The 17,454-nt window shown below is 40.6% G+C and overlaps 1 protein-coding gene across 4 annotated transcripts in view; it reads left to right on the plus strand.

The window, feature by feature from the left end:
- The window catches only part of PLCB4 (phospholipase C beta 4), a 326,117-nt gene that overhangs the window by 105,907 nt on the left and 202,756 nt on the right, over nucleotides 1–17,454 (plus strand). The gene's annotated exons all lie outside the window — the stretch shown is intronic.

Raw genomic sequence — 17,454 nt, forward strand, 5'->3', positions numbered from 1 at the left:
GTGCTGCTATTATTTCTAGGTTATATGACTGCTGCTTATTGTGTCATGGGGAACAATAAGTCGAAAATAATAATTATCAGGTTTTATTTCTTCATGTCGATTTTCATGAACCGGGCTAAATGTGTGGTGTTGGTTTTAGATGATTTATTTACATAATAGTCTGAGTTGTTTTTTGTGTGTGTTTGGTCTTTAGTGCAGTTAATAATAATAAATCTTTATTTTATATAGCACTCGTAGATTCTGCAGCGCTGCACGCTCAGATAGGTCCCTGTCCTCATTGGGGCTCACAATCTAAATTTGGAGTATGTTTTGAAGTGTGGGAGGAAACCTTAGTTGCTGCAGGAAACCCGCACAAATACAGGGAGAACATAAAAAATGATGAAAGAGGAGAAAAGTGAATGGGAGAGAAATCTACATGAGGTGAAGGGTGGAGCAGTATGAAGAAGAGAGGATCGGAGCTGAAGTATGGAGAGAAAAAAGATGGACTAGACCAGTGGTCCTCAACCCATTCCGAAAGGCCAACAAACAGTACAGGGCTGGATTCACACTGGGTATATTGGGAAGGCTCCCACCATACACACTGAGGCCAAGTTTTATCAATCTATCTGGGAACAAAAACTGTCAGAGCTCAGCTTCATTTCTATAACTTCTCTAGTAAAATTAAACCTGAGCTGTGATTGGTTGCTAGGGGCAAAGTCAGACATTTTGTGTCCTCAGATCTTAGCCTAAATGTCTCCTTAGGAGTCTTACAGTTTGACAGAGGCCAAAAGAGTTTCCTTTGGGCCTCTACCTGGATAGTATATATCAGTATACCATAAAACAATGGCTTATCTAGTAGCATGTCGATCCTGTAACAACTAATCTGTGGCATCCATCACCCATTGTTAATAATGCCATCTATTAATGAATATGTTGTGATAAAATTAACAAGTTATACATTAAATGGATGTTAAAATAGTCTAGGGGTGGGAGCTTGTTCCTGTATATTTGTTGAATGGGGGCAAAAAAGGCAGTGGGAACCCAGCCAAACTGAGTAGTATGGAGATAAAGAAATGGAGATAGCAGACAAGACAGTACAGAGAGAAGGTATAAAGTGGTAACGTATAGAGAGCAAGCAGTACAATATAATTATATATAGATAGATATAAGTGGAAGAGTGTCTATATACCTAAAGGGGTACTCTGGTGGAAAACATTTTTTTTTTTCATGTCAGCTTGCTCCAGAAAGTTAAACAGATTTATTAAAAAATCTTAATTCTTCCAGTACTTATCAGCTGCTGTGTGCTACAGATAAAGTTGGGTTGTTCTTTTCTGTCTGACCACAGTGCTCTCTGCTGACACCTCTGTTCATGTCAGGAACTGTCCAGAGTAGGAGCAAATTCCCATAGCAAACCTCTCCTGCTCCGGACAGAGGTGTAAGCAGAGAGCACTGTGGTCAGCCAGAAAAGAAATTCAGAAAGAAAAGAACTTCCTGTGGAGCATACAACAGCTGTTAAAGGGGTACTCCAGTGGAAAACTTTTTTTTTTTTTTTTTTTATCAACTGGTGCCAGAAAGTTAAACAGATTAGCTAATTTCTTCTATTAAAAAAAATCTTAATCCTTCCAGGACTTATTAGCTGCTGAATACTACAGAAGAAATTATTTTCTTTTTGGAACACAGAGCTCTCTGCTGACATCATGAGCACAGTGCTCTCTGCTGACATCTCTGTCCATTTTACGAACTGTCCAGAGTAGGAGAAAATCCCCATAGCAAACATATGCTGCTCTGGACAGTTCCTAAAATGGACAGAGATGTCAGCAGTGAGCACTGTGCTCGTGATATCAGCAGAGAGCTCTGTGTTCCAAAAAGAAAATAATTTCTTCTGTAGTATTCAGCAGCTAATAAATCCTGGAAGGATTACGATTTTTTAATAGAAGTCATTTACAAATCTGTTTAACTTTCTGGAGCCAGCTGATATGAAAACAATTGTTTTCCACCGCAGTACCCCTTTAAAAGGGGGCAGTATTGAAGGCAGGCAGTAAGTAAGAGCGGGTGGAAAATGAGACATTTTACCAAATGACCGAAAAGCAGGAAAGAAAGGCTATATGTGGAGCGGGTGATGAATTCTCTTTAATTTACATGAAATCTGGTGAGTCTATATTATCTGCAGCCGAATTACATAAGTTTTATGACAGATGTGTCCGTCCCATTGACAGACTCTTACTTTCCATAAACCTCGGTGTGTAGTGTTCTAATGGGTTCTTAGGGCGACCATAGGATGTTTTACATTTTCCAGCCTGGCTTGCTGTGGTTTTTAGATTGCATTTGCTTCTATGGCTAAAACGACTTTATTCCTTCTACTGAAGTGGCTGCTAAGTGGAGTCCGTCCAGACTGGGGATACTATAGCAGCATAGTGGTCTTTAAATGATGATATTCACAATAAGAAGAGCGGTGTGAAGTGATGTCTGTAGAAGTGTCAGCGTGAAGTGTTATCGTCAGTTCATTTCAGGTCTTGCATCTTATCACATTCAATTCTCTGAATAGCTTTTCAAGAGAGGAATGGGACTTATAAGTCACTCCAGTTGGGTGTAATGAGCAGGACGTCCAAGTGTCCTGGCAGGAGATGCTAACAACTAGCCAGACATTTCTGTTAGGCTGGGTTCCCATTATGTTTTTCCCCAGACGGGAGCGCATACAGCAGGGGGGGAGCTAAAAACCTGCGCTCCCGTATGCCTGCGTATGCGCTCCCGTATGTAATTCATTTCAAAGAGCCGACCGGAGTGAAACGTTCGGTCCGCTCGGCTCATTTTTGCCCCGTATGCTCTTTTACAGCCGGACCTAAAACCGTGGTCGACCACGGTTTTAGGTGCGGGGAAAAAGCGCATACGGGGCAAAAATGAGCCGACCGGACCGAATGTTTCACTCCGGTCGGCTCTTTGAAATGAATTACACACGGGAGCGCATACGCAGGCATACGGGAGCGCAAATTTTTAGCTCCTCCCCTGCCGTATGGGGGAAAACATATGGGGGAACCCAGCCTTAGATGAATCCAGAAAGACCATTCTGTTGCCAAACCTCAAATGTGACAAGGAAACATCAAAATGTGGCTTCAGCTCCACATAGAATTGTGTCCATGCTCAGGGGCAAACTGAGAGTAGTCTGGGCCCCCAGCAATAAGAATCATGGCCCCCTTACCAATAGTGCTGGGCTTACACTCAGATCTCTTTTTGAGTTTGTACACTGCATTTAAAATTGACTGTATTTTACTTTAAGGGGTACTCTGGTGGAAAACTTTATTTTTTTTTTTAAATCAACTGATGCCATAAAGTTAAACAGATTTGTAAATTACTTCTATTAAAATATCTAAATCCTTCCAATACTTATCAGCTGCTGTTATGATTCACAGGAAGTTGTTTTCTTTTTGAATTTCCTTTCTTCCTGACCACAGTGTTCTCTGCTGACACCTCTGTCCATTTTAGGAACTGTCCAGAGTAGGAGCAAATCCCCGTAGAAAACCTTTCCTGCTCTGGACAGTTCCTAAAATGGACAGAGGTGTCAGCAGAGAGCACTGTGGTCAGACAGAAAAAGGAAATTCAAAAAGAAAAGAACTTCCTGTGGATCATAACTGCAGCTGATAAGTACTGGAAGGATTAAACATTTTTTAATAGAAGTCATTTACAAATCTGTTTAACTTTCTGGCACCAGTTGATTTAAAAAAAAAAGTTTTCCAGTGGAGTACCCCTTTAAGAGATGCTGACAATTTGCATCTCTCTTCTGTAGTTGATAGAACAGTTGGCCCCTCAGCTATAATGTTACTATGCAACAAACAAGTGAGGGATCCAGCTCACCTTCCCTGATGTACGGTGCTCGGACCGGTGCCCGGCAAGGCATCCAATATTGTCCAGCACTTCGTTGCAAGCAGCTTTATTGAAGATACATCACACCATAAAAACGACAGTCAGTCAGACATGTTTCGAGCGCAAGCGCTCGAAACATGTCTGACTGACTGTCGTTTTTATGCTGTGATGTATCTTCAATAAAGCTGCTTGCAGCCAAGTGCTGGACCCTCCGTACTTTCATAATGTTACTATGGCCTGATATAATGTATGGAGAGTGGTTGACAGGATAAAATAATCCCTTTAAAGTCAAAAACAGGATTGTATCTGGAAAGAAAGGAGATTTTTAAATTCCAATTCTGGTTTTACCAACAAAAAAAAATGGCATTTAAAGGGATATTCCAGGAAAAAACTTTTCTTTTTTTCTTTTATCAACTGGCTCCAGAAAGTTAAACAGATTTGTACATTACTTCTATTAAAACATCTTAATCCTTTCTATAATTATCAGCTGCTGAAGTTGAGTTGTTGTTTTCTGTCCGGCAACAGTGCTCTCTGCTGACATCTCTGCTTGTCTCGGGAACTGCACAGAGAAGAAGAGGTTTGCTATGGGGATTGGCTTCTAAACTGGGCGGTTCCAGAGACAGGTGTCATCAGAGCACTTAGACAGAAAAGAACAACTCAACTTCAGAAGCTCAAAAGTACTGAAAGGATGAAGATTTTTTAAATAGAAGCAATTTGCAAATCTGTTTAACTTTCTGGAGCCAGTTGAGATATAAATATATGTATATATATATATATATATATATATATATATATATAAAGTTTTTTCCTGGATAACCCCTTTAAATCTGCACTGTGTGAACCTGGAACTTTGAATAAACTGCTAGTATATACAATGGTTTATACACCTCACATCTAATGCTTTGAAGCGCTTTGATTATACATGCAAGGCATGACCATGAAGGAGAGGGAAGCAGCTGCTTTGGGTCCAACCTGGCAAGTTTAGCAGTAATCTGATTTTTTTTATTCGCTTGGCAAGAGACCAAAAGGAATATTTTTTTATATTTACGTCTTCTTCTCCCGTGGTTTAAAGAGCCGGTATTATCCAGACTGAGCGACAGAAGGATTCCCTAGTAAGAAGCTAATGCAAATCAGATGTACTGGTTTCAAGGAAATCTTCATACTATGTGCATTTCTATTTGTACATGTATTATTTCTTTGTGTGGACAGACGGTCCAGTTCCAGGCACGTAGATGTTTATTGTATCCTCTCGCTTGTGGAAGCCAGAAGATACGGGAGGAAATGGAAAGTGGCAGAATGTGATAAACATGGCATGTAACCATCCTTCAATTCCTATTTAGTAGAGGGTCACAACATGTCCTACAGTCACATCTATTTATTCCATGTAGAATGTCTTCTAACATCACAAAATGCAGGGAGAGAAAAAAACATACAGAGACGGCGCTCCAATGGTGAAGATCGTAGGTGACAGGTGAATTGTAGGGAGAATAGGAATATTGCTCACCTTAACGTGTTGTACGGACAGGCACAACACTGTTTAGCACTTTGAATGGAGGCATGATGGGAGGCAGCCGGCCATCGGTCCCGCTTTGCTAGCGGTCAGGAACAGGTAGACAGATGTGGAATCTGGGTAGCCTGGCAGGGCTAGCCAGATGTCCGAGGAATATCCGACTTGTAGCTGATTAGGTGCACACCCGAGGATGGATACGGAGCTGAAATGGTTAATAAAGGCTTTATTTCTGGTGTGAAACAACGCGTTTCGAGGGGGCACCCCTCTTCGGCAGGTTCATAGACGAAGAGGGGTGCCCCCTCGAAACGCGTTGTTCTACACCAGAAATAAAGCCTTTATTAACCATTTCGGCTCTGTATCCATCCTCGGGTGTGCGCCTAATCAGCTACAAGTCGGATTTTCCTCGGACATCTCGCTAGCCCTGCCAGGCTACCCAGATTCCACATCTGTCTACCTTTTAACATCACAAGGTCTGAAGTCAGAACAGCCGAACCACCGAAACCAGGGCACCAGTCTACATATAAAGAAATAAAGGGAAATAACTCTTTAAATACATGAACATACTGTAGGCAGTTGTCCACTTTTTTGTTCTAAAATGATGTTTGCATCCCCCTTGCTATTGCTGGAGGTCTTCATGTTACGCAGCTCCTCAGCCGTATTGTTTATGCTCAGAGCATAGTCATCGGTTGGTTCTAAATGTTCTTATGATGGAGAATCTTCATGCAAGACAGACATACAGCATATATATATATATATATATATATATATATATATATATATGTGTGTGTGTGTGTGGTATATTTTGAGTTAAAAGATGTGAGGAAAAGAGAAAGGGTACTAAATATGAAATAAATTATATTTTGCTAAGCCAAAGCAAAAGATAAGAGAAGCTTAGATGCTGTAATGTTGATGATTGAATAATACATACACTGATCAGCCATAACTATATAAGCCTAAAATGTGTGTATATATATATATATATATATATATACACATATATATATATATATATATATATTTTTTTACAATGACCCCTGTAATGGGTGGGATGTATTAGTAAACAGTCATTTTTTGAAGTTGATTTGTTGTAAATGGGAATAATGGACATTCATAAGTAGGGGCCCTATTACATGGGCCGATACGTTGTGTAATTGAGAACCTATCTTAATAAAGCCAATTATAACACTAAACTGTCGTGAAGGGAGGGTGGCACGTAATTTGTTTGTTAGCCTCCCATCCCCTTTGATATGGGGAGATGAACAGGGCAAAACTACCAATCACCCAATGGGTGAGCATTTGTTCCTTCACCATCTGATCACTGGCCCTGTTACATTGGGCAATATCCATTTTTTGGGCATATAATAACTCCATGTAATAGGGCCCCAACTGAGGGACTTTGATAATGGCCAAATTTAATGGGTAGACAATTGGCTCAAAGCATCTCCAAAACAGCAGTTCTTGTAAAGTGTGGTCAAAGGAGGGTCAATCGATAAACTGGTAATGGGACCATGGGTGATTCCAGTCAAAAATGGGTATTCTGGTCACATATATCTTATCCCCTATCCAAAGCCCCCCAAATCATCAGCTAAGGATAGGCCATAAATATTGTGCACTCGGAACCCCCTTTAATCAATGAAGAGAGGTTGTTGTAGAATAAAGGATGTACCATCCTGGATAGATGGTGCTGAAGAGATTTACTAAAGGGAATTTGGATTTTCAAAACATTGGCCCTGATTTACGATTGTAACCCAGAACTGTTTTGTCTGGTTGTGGTGCCACAAATTAGAAAACCCAGAAAAGGAGCGAGGTTGCCGATGAAGGGGGCGTGGCCAGCCAAAATGGGTGTGATCCGATATTTTTGAAACATCCCAACATATTTACTTTTGTTTCCACATAAAATGTGGTGGATTTGAGCTCTGAAAAAACCCACAGATCAGAGCATTTGTAATGAAACTTAGGGAAACATTAGTAAATACTGTGGCAAAATACCTGTTGGGAATCAAAACCCACAAAGAAAACTCCACTCCACTCAGGGGTTTTTTCTTTCTTTTTAGCAGAGTCACTTCTGGTTGTAGTGTTATCTCTCCTGATCTTCCCTTACACCCATACAAATGAATTTTTTGACATGGCTAAATATATCTTGGGGAGGGGTATACCGTGGCCAGACTCATCTGGTGTTGGCTTCTCCATCCCAGAACAAAAGGGTCAGGTAGAAAAAAATGAACACATCCAATCCTTCTCTTCACCAACATCATTTGTTGACGGTGGGTCAGGAGGCGATCATATACCTTATACCTAATCATATACAGTCAGCCAAAGCCTCTGATCTTAGTACAAGGAGTACGGGCGCATTAAGATTTAAAGGGGTACTCTGCCCCTAGACATCTTATCCCCTATCCAAAGGAGGTCCCCAGTGGCAGGTCCCCCGCGATCTACCTGCAGCACCTGGTGTTCGTTTAGAGCATTGGGTTCAGTGCCGTAGGCTTGTGAAGTCATGGCTGCGCCGTCTCAATGTAAGCCTATGGGAGGGGCGTGATGGCCGTAATGCCCCCTCCCATAGACATGCATTGAGGGGGCATGGCCGTGATGTCACAAGCGGGGAGTGACCATGACGTCACAAGCCTCCACGCCGCATCGCCAGTCATCCGGCAAGGAGCAAAGTTCGCTCCGTGCACCGGATGTGTGGGGTGTTGCAGCCGAGATCGCAGGAGTCCACAGTGGCGGGAACCCTGCGTTCAGACATAAGATGTCTAGGGCAGAGTACCCCTTTAACTAATAGGAGTATATATCCAAATTGCATGGAAGTGCAATCTAGGTAATTGCAAGGATTGCTAGTACAGATGATTCTCTGAACATTGCTATAACCTCGTGTTCACAATCCCAAGTATTTGAGGCTTATTGTATTTTTCATAGAGAATTGAATCAAATGTTTTTTCATGAAAAGCAGAGAGTTGTCTCTGATGCTCCAGGTGTTACTGTAGTGTAAGGTGACCAGATATCAGTGACACCAGATTAAAATGTAAAAGTCTGCAGGGGTAAAGCAGGGACAGAACAACAAAGTAATAGGAGAATCATGCTTCTTAGGCTTTCACTGTAATTTCCAGTTTTCAGACCATAGTGAAGGGAAGAGTAGAGAAGTCAACTCTGAGTCAGAGGTAAAAACCAGAAAATAAAATATCACTTCTCGCCTGTCTTGTGTTCCACGCTGACTCCCCATCCAGAGAATATCCTCAGGTTTATGATTAAGCTAAGCTATGCATGAGAAAAGACTACATAAAGATGTGTTGAAGTGTATGCATCTCATCATACTGGCATGTTTATACGGTGAAAAGCTATAAAAAGAAACCTACCTCTGATGTAACAAAGATTTCACTAATATGTAAAGGTTGTGACAAAGCCATAAAAGAATGAGTGATGCAATGTAAGGAACGCAAGGTTCACAAGTTCATGGTAGCTTATATACAGTCATGGCCATAAATGTTGGCACCCCGGAAATTTTTCTAGAAAATTAAGTATTTCTCACAGAAAAGGATTTCAGTAACACATGTTTTTCTAAACACATGTTTATTCCCTTTGTGTGTATCGTAACTAAACCAAAAAAGGGAGGAAAAAAAGCAGATTGGACATAATTTCACACCAAACTCCAAAAATGGGCTGGACAAAATTATTAGCACCCTTTCAAAATTGTGGAAAAATAAGATTGTTTCAAGCATGTGATGCTCCTTTAAACTCACCTGGGGAAAGTAACAGGTGTGGGCAATATAAAAATCACACCTGAAAGAAGATAAAAAGGAGAGAAGTTCACTTAGTCTTCGCATTGTGTGTCTGTGTGTGCCACACTAAGCTTGGACTACAGAAAGAGGGGAAGAGAACTGTTTGAGAACTTGAGAACAAAAATTGTGGAAAAATACCAACAGTCTCAAGAGATCTAGATTTGCCTTTGTCCACAGTGCACAACAATATCAAGAAGTTTGCAACCCATGGCACTGTAGCTAATCTCCCTGGGCATGGACGGAAGAGAAAAATTGATGAAAGGTGACGCAAGATAATCCGGATGGTGGATAAGCAGCCCCAAACAAGTTCCAAAGATATTCAAGCTGTCCTGCAGGCTCAGGGAGCATCAGTGTCAGCTCGAACTATCCGGCCACATTTAAATGAAATGAAACACTGTGGCAGGAGACCCAGGAGATCCCCACTGCTGACACAGAGACATAAAAAAGCAAGACTACATTTTGCCAAAATGAACTTGAGTAAGCCAAAATCCTTCTGGGAAAACGTCTTGTGGACAGATGAGACCAAGATAGAGCTTTTTTGGTAAAGCACATCATTCTACAGAATGGGGCCTTCAAAGAAAAGAACACAGTACCTACTGTGAAATATGGTGGAGGTTCAATGATGTTTTGGGGTTGTCTTGCTGAGTCTGGCACTGGGTGCCTTGAATGTGTGCAAGGCATCATGAAATCTGAGGATTACCAATGGCTTTTGGGTCGCACTGTACAGCCCAGTGTTAGAATGCTGGGTTTGCAATCTAGATTTTGGGTCTTCTAGCAGGACAATGACCCCAAACATATGTCAAAAAGCACCCAGAAATGGATGGCAACAAAGCACTGGAGAGTTCTGAAGTGGCAGCAATGAGTCCAGATCTAAATCCCACTGAACACCTGTTGAGAGATCTGAAAATTGCTGTTGGGAAAAGTCGCCCTTCCAGTAAGAGAGACCTGGAGCAGTTTGCAAAGGAAGAGTGATTCAACATTCCGGCTGAGAGGTGTAAGAAGCTTATTGATGATTATAGGAAGCGACTGATTTCAGTTATTTTTTCCAAAGGGTGTGCAACCAAATATTAAGTTAAGGGTACCAATAATTTTGTCCAGCCCATTTTTGGAGTTTGGTGTGACATTATGTCCAATTAGCTTTTTTTCCTCCCTTTTTTGGTTTAGTTCCAATACACACAAAGGGAATAAACATGTGTATAGCAAAACGTGTTACTGCAATCCTTTTCTGTGAGAAATACTTCTTTTTCTAGAAAAATTTTAGGGGTGCCAACATTTACGGCCATGACTGTATACATAGATATTATTATGAGAGTTTATTATGGCATTTTTAGAATTTTATGTTGGGTGGATTGAACGTACATGTTGGGGTGTTAATGCATCTATCTATACCTACATTTTGCTTTAAGTTATTTAGCCTATGATGAGTAATATTCATATGCAGTATAACCATAACCATCATCACACTATACCCCAAATATGTGATAGACCCTACACAGCGAGAATAGTATACACTATTGGTCAATTATCATACAAATGAAGGGGTGTTCCCTACAATGATCACTGCCCTGACGAAGCCAGTGAGCATGAAACATCGGGTTGGTGGATGCTCCACACTTTATTATCCATATGGTATGATTCTCTTATGTATGAGATTTCATTATGTATAGACTGTGAACTTCTTCAGCACTTAAATCGCTTGTTTCTATCCCCACTTCATATTGTATTTGCACCAATGCACCTTAGATGTTATTAACATCTTGGTAACCTTCTGACACATGTGGTACTACCAAGTCCCAATGGTGGACTAGAGTGTATGTATACATATATTAATGTATATATATATATATATATATATATACACATATATGAAAAACAAGGTACAGGATATACTCGAGTATAAGCCGAGTTTTTCAGCACTATTTTTCGTGCTGAAAACGCCCCCCTCGCTTATACTCGAGTGAACTAAAAAAAAAAATAAATACTAGTGGAGGGGTGGTCCGGGCCGTCCATCTTTGGCCATCTATGCTGCAGGGACCGTCCGGTAGGGAGGGTTAGTCGTTCCGGGCTGTCCATCTTCACCGGGAGGCCCTCTTCTCCACTCCGCGCCGGCCCCGAACTAGTGACGCTGCATTGACGCCACCGAGCAGGGACGTTCATGCGCAGGGACGTTACGGATGTCCCTGCACGTCGTCATCATCGCAACGTCATTAGTCCGTGGCCAGCCCTGGAGCGGAGAAGAGGCCCTCCCAGTGAACATGGATAGCCCGGAACGACTAACCCTCCCCACGGGCGGTCCCTGCAACATAAATGGCCGAAGATGAAAACAAAAACAAAACGGGGGTCTGGATGATGACAAAGGGATTGACAGGCGGTAATGATGAAGGGGGGGATGATGACGAGGGGGATGATGACGAGGGGAATGATGACGAGGGTGATCATCACCCTCATCATCATCACCCTGTCATTATGACGGGGTGATAATGACAGGGTGATGATGATGAAGGTGATAATGACTGGGGTGATGATGATGAGGGGGATGTTGACGAGGGTGATAATGACAGGGTGATGGTGATGATGACGGGGGTGTTGATGACGGGGTGTTAATGATGGGGGTCTGGATGATGACAGGGGGGGGTGATTACATGGGGGGATGATTTATTTCCCACCCTAGGCTTATAGTCGAGTAAATAACTTTTCCTAGGTTTATGGGGTGAAATTAGGGGTCTCGGCTTATATTCGGAACGGCTAATACTCGAGTATATACGGTAACTGCAGCACTCGCATGTGGTGAAGAAAAAAGTGTAGCTTTGCCCTTGTACTTGAAAATGGCTGCATTGGCGGTTGAAACGTTTCACTTTATTTGGAATGGAATTAAAGGGGTAATCCGGAAAACATTATTATTTTTTTTTTCAATCAACTGGTGTCAGAAAGTTAAACAGATTTGTAAATGACTTATATTAAAAAATCTTACCCTTCCAGTACTTTTTAGCAGCTGTATACTACAGAGAAAATTATTTTCTTTTTGAATTTCTTTTAGTCTTGTCCACAGTGCTCTCGCTCTCTGCTGACACCTGATGCCCATATCAGGAACTGTCCAGAGCAGGAGAAAATCCGCATTACAAACCTATGCTGCTCTGGACAGTTCCTGACACGGACAGAGGTGTCAGCAGAGAGCACTGTGGACAAGAAAAAAAAAAAAGAAATTCAAAAAGAAAAGAATTCCCTCTGTAGCATACAGCTGCTAAAATGTACTGGAAGGGTTAATATTTTTTAATAGAAGTAATTTACAAATCTGTTTAACTTTCTGGCACCAGTTGATTTAAAAAAAAAAAATTCCACCAGAGTACCCCTTTAAGCTACACTTTTTTCTTCACCACATATCCGAGTTTTGCAGTTCCCTCTCAGATTTATCATCTGTGTTCTCATCTATTTTTAACCTCACAGGAGACGCATTTGTGCTCTGTTATGCAACAGGGTTCTTCTAGGTTGTATGTATTGTTTCTACATGCAATCTAGAATATTCTTGTTTTTATGTCTTTTGATCTTTGTACGCACGTCATTATGTATAATACAGCAGGGGAAACAATTCTGTATCCTTTACAGAAGTTAAAATACCTTTCCTGGTATATGGTGAATGGGAAACTCACCTCAGTCCTAATGGAACAGATCTGGTCCTGTTGGATCTGCTACCTTCAACCACCCACCTAACCTTCAGGACTGCCCCTCATAAGGGCTCCCTCGCCACGACCCTACTTGCTGGATTACCCATCACCCCTTCTCTCCCCCTTCCTACTCTATCCAACATTTCTTAATTTTCTTTTGACCACATTAGGTCTTGTATTTTTTGTTTAGTTTTCCTGAACGTCCAAAATGCATATCCATCCTCTCTCATCCCTCCCCACGTGGGATCCACAGTGGGTCAAAGGCTCATGCTAAGTGATTGAACACTTACTTCATGGTTAAACCTTATTCTCTGTTCTGTCTTTCCTTTCCACAATGGATTCAAATATTTCATTACAAACTATGGCTCAAAAAACCCTTTAAGAATTGTTCCACCAATAAATGCCCTGTATACTAGGACTTGTGATCAGCTGACGAATAAGAGAATGATCTTTGATTGGCTGATCGCATCATTTTAATGTGCAAAAAAAATAATTGTTTGACGGCTGCACAACACCATGTGTTATAGGGGATATGTAGCTGATTAATCATAGAAATAAAGAGTCACATGAATGATCCAGCGATTGTTCGAGTAGCCTTCTCTTCTCTGTAAAGCAGTACTGGGCAGTATTGGGCAGGTAATGGGCTGTAATACAGTGCTAGGAATGCGTCTGATTTTTTAAAGTGGCTCAGGCTTTTTGAAAATTTGTCACATCTATAGAATATCTAGTCTACATTTGTATTAATGGTTCAGGCGCATCTATAAACTATCTTGGCTACATTTGTATTAATGGTTCTCCAAAGAGAACAGCCATGTGCCATGCATCACCTTTCACACCCTGGACTGGTCATAACTCTGAGAGTTCTTTTAACATATAAACTATCCTTAATGGGAAATTGAAGACCCTAGACCTTTTCCCTTTATTTTAGTCATTAATTGGCTACATTTATTATTATTTTATTGCTGAAATTCTAACACATAGGGATTGTCGACAGAAAACTGTAATATAAGAGATAAAGTTACTTCTTAATGGCTTGACTCTTCAAGCGTCTCTAAAACCATCCACTTTAGAGAATTAAACATTCTTCGGCTGAGGCTGGAGTATCGCAGGAGAGTGCGGAAAAGTCATAAACATAGACACATAATGCAACATTATATTTTAAACATTATTATGGTCTACTTCTCATAAGGAAACTTTTATTGTGATTTATTTTTATTAGCCGTTTTCTGTCTGCATTGTTGCCATTTCCAAAATGGGGAGTTTATAAGCACTTGGTTTTGACGAAAACATTCTTGCATGAGGCTGTAAAAGTCTCTTGCTAGGATAACAGGATAAAGCTGCCAAACAATATTTTCCATTCTTTAGCCATGGCTGGCTTCTTGCTGGCTTTATCTGTCTGCATGCCAGGGAAAAAGAAATCCAAAATGTTGTAGGCTTTAGTAAGAATTGTCATTGAGATATGAAGAGAGATAATGGGAGATGCAGGTCATTCAGCCATTGTTATCATAGCAAGCATCATTGCCAATAGTCGCAACTACTGCAGACTTAAAGAATACCTGTCATCAAACCATATTTTCTGAACTAATATAGATTATAGTCTCTAACCACTCCTAACACCCCTCCTTCCCTTAAAAAAATGTCCGAGCTTTAAAAAGCTCTATATCATACCTTTCCCCTTGCTCACACTGTGTGAGCTCCCGGCAGGAGAAATTTGGCGTTTCCCAGCAGGCGCGACATTACTGAAGTCTGCAAGAGCTGTGCCTCTCCATGCCCCACACGCACTTCCTGAATTTGGTCTCCTGCCAGGCCAGAAGGAGACCAAACTAACTGTTTGACTTGTGCCAGGAAACAGAACAATACCACCTAGTGGCCGTTTTTTTCAATCACATTAAAAACATATATGTTAAGAATTTTAACAGCAAGTAAATAGCAAAGTGCCTTATAATTACATAAGAACAATATAATTAAAGGTTAGTTTGGTAACAGGTAATCTTTAATCACTGATGTTTCCTCGTCCAACCACTTGGTGGTGCATGTGTGTTATTTTGATGGGGTTCATGAAAGGGGAAGAAAGTATAGTGGTGGTCAATCACCTATGGCTGGGTGAGAGGAGAACAGGAGATGGGTTGAAACTGTCCAGACACTTGGAACACTGTGAAACGTCCCCTGGACACTTAAAGGGGTATTCCAGGAAAAACTTTTTTTTTTATATATATCAACTGGCTCCAGAAAGTTAAACAGATTTGTAAATAATTTCTATTAAAAAATCTTAATCCTTTCAATAATTATCAGCTGCTGAAGTTGAGTTGTTGTTTTCTGTCTGGCAACAGTGCTCTCTGCTGACATCTCTGCTTGTCTCGAGAACTGCACAGAGTAGAAGAGGTTTGCTATGGGGATTTGCTTCAAAACTGGGTGGTTCCCGAGCCCAATGTCATCAGAGAGCACTTAGACAGAAAAGAACAACTCAACTTCAGAAGCTCAATAGTACTGAAAGGATGAAGATTTTTTAATAGAAGTAATTTACAAATCTGTTGAACTTTCTGGAGCCAGTTGATATATAAAAAAAAGTTTTTTCCTGGATAACTTCTTTCAATTTTTCGGCGTACGAATAGATATGGACACAGAAATGGTATTAGGCAGATCCTAATGGTAAGCACCATGTTCTTCATTTAACCAGTTAATTGCTGTTGACAGGTCCTTTTATAATAGCGATAGCAATAGCGATCATTACAAGCACAACAATTTATCATGAACAAATCCAATCCTATGCATATACCTAATACAAATTCTATATAATTCCCTAACTGGAAGTGTTTGAATATCTCTTAAAAAATGTTTTTTATTATTTAGATTTATTTTTCCTTCTGTTTCTTATTTCTGAAGTAAAAAGAGAAAAAAAGGAAATTTTACAGCTCACTGGTTTGAAGTGGACAGCTATAGTTGCTATTCCCTCCTGGTGCGCGGGAACATATCCAAGTGGGCCTCCAACAATTGAGTAAAAACCAGCAGTTTACTTGGTTTAACTTTGATAAAATCTAAAGAAACGCGTTGGCTTTTACCAAATTTTTTGTAGTCCACATGAATTAAAAATAAAGCTAAACTTTTACCTTCGATAAGTGCTGGACTTCCTCCTCCAAGGAGTGTTCTTTCCTCTTCTTATTTCTATAACTTCTGAAATTACTCCACTTTTATTCATCTAATGTTAAGAATCAAGCCTTCATTCGGAAGCACAAATAGGATATCTTCCAGTTCTCCAGTGCCTACCACCACTATTGTACTATTCATTGAATCCTGATCAGTCATGAGTATGTCCTCCCTGACTTTTATTTGGATCATATTATATCTTTTCATACACTATAAATATGTAGCAAACCAAGTCTGTTGATTTTGCTGGTATCCTATGGTAGTCATGTACAAGACAGTCCTAGATGACTGCAGGTATTTCAAAAAGTTCTATACACACTCAAAGAAAATTGGTTGAGCTCACGGACCAGCCAACTGTCTTACGTATATGGTAACCTTCCTAGAAGGATCAAGTATATTGGATTTCAACTGTTCTTGAATAGATAGATCACCCTCAGAGGAACAGGTTACCCCTTGTCTCTTCAGTAGAACACATTAACATTTGGTCAAGTAGAATGTTTATGTGTATGGAGGCATTGTGAGAAATAACTGTATCTCATTTGTATGGGTAAATCTACCTATAGAGCAGATAAGGGTAGTGATGTAGAGGGACTAGGAGAGGTAATGTCCGGCACAACTAGGCACTGTTCACACCATGCACAAGTAGACAGCTGCGCCATAAACCGCACCTGAAGCCCCAACACTTGTGGTGCCCAGTCTAAAGTACATATGCAATCAATGAGACAATAGATGACAGAGACGGCACTCACCAAAAGTATCTTCTTTATTCAAATTCTGCTGTTCATAAAGACAAGGGCAGGTAGAAGTGAGAGGGCAGGGGCATCCAGACGCCCCTGCCCTCTCGCTTCTACCTGCCCTTGTCTGTATGCACTGCAGAGTTTGAATAAAGAAGACCCTTTTGGTAAGTGCCATCTTTGTCATCTATTGTCTCATAAGGGTAATGATTGGGCCATGCAGAGAGTCTTCGTCCACAACCATGCAATAACATAGTGGACTAAAGGTCTTTTACATGCAGTATTTCTAGGTATTACTATAGAGGAATGTCATCAGATTATTCCTGTTAACTTTGTGAGAACCTGAACACCTCATGATGGATCATATGTGGTGGATGAAAACCACCAGCAATGTATTCTTAAAGCCTAACAGACCTGTAATGAAGTGTAATCTTGATCTAGCTTTAGCCTGTGGAATATTATTTTTAGATGCCAAGATTGATAATGACAAATGACTTGTATAATTTTACTGCCAGCTTCCTTTTCCAAACGACCGTGTAGGAAAATTACAGTAGTGGAATTTCATTAGGAGATGTTATCAGGACTGACGAGGAAAAAATTGGTTTAAGGGACAAAGAATTAAAAAAAAAAACACCCAAGTATATTTATAATACAAGAGGTTAGAAAAAGAAATGGAAATTACATGTGACAGTGTTGACTACAAGTTGGCAACGAGCAGCCAAAACGCCTTAGAAAAACCTATGAGGCCCAGCCCGCTCAGCGTGACGACGGAGGGCTCTAATAACAGTCATTAT

The sequence above is a fragment of the Hyla sarda genome, chromosome 3, assembly GCF_029499605.1.
Source record: "Hyla sarda isolate aHylSar1 chromosome 3, aHylSar1.hap1, whole genome shotgun sequence".
Lineage (NCBI taxonomy): Eukaryota > Metazoa > Chordata > Amphibia > Anura > Hylidae > Hyla > Hyla sarda.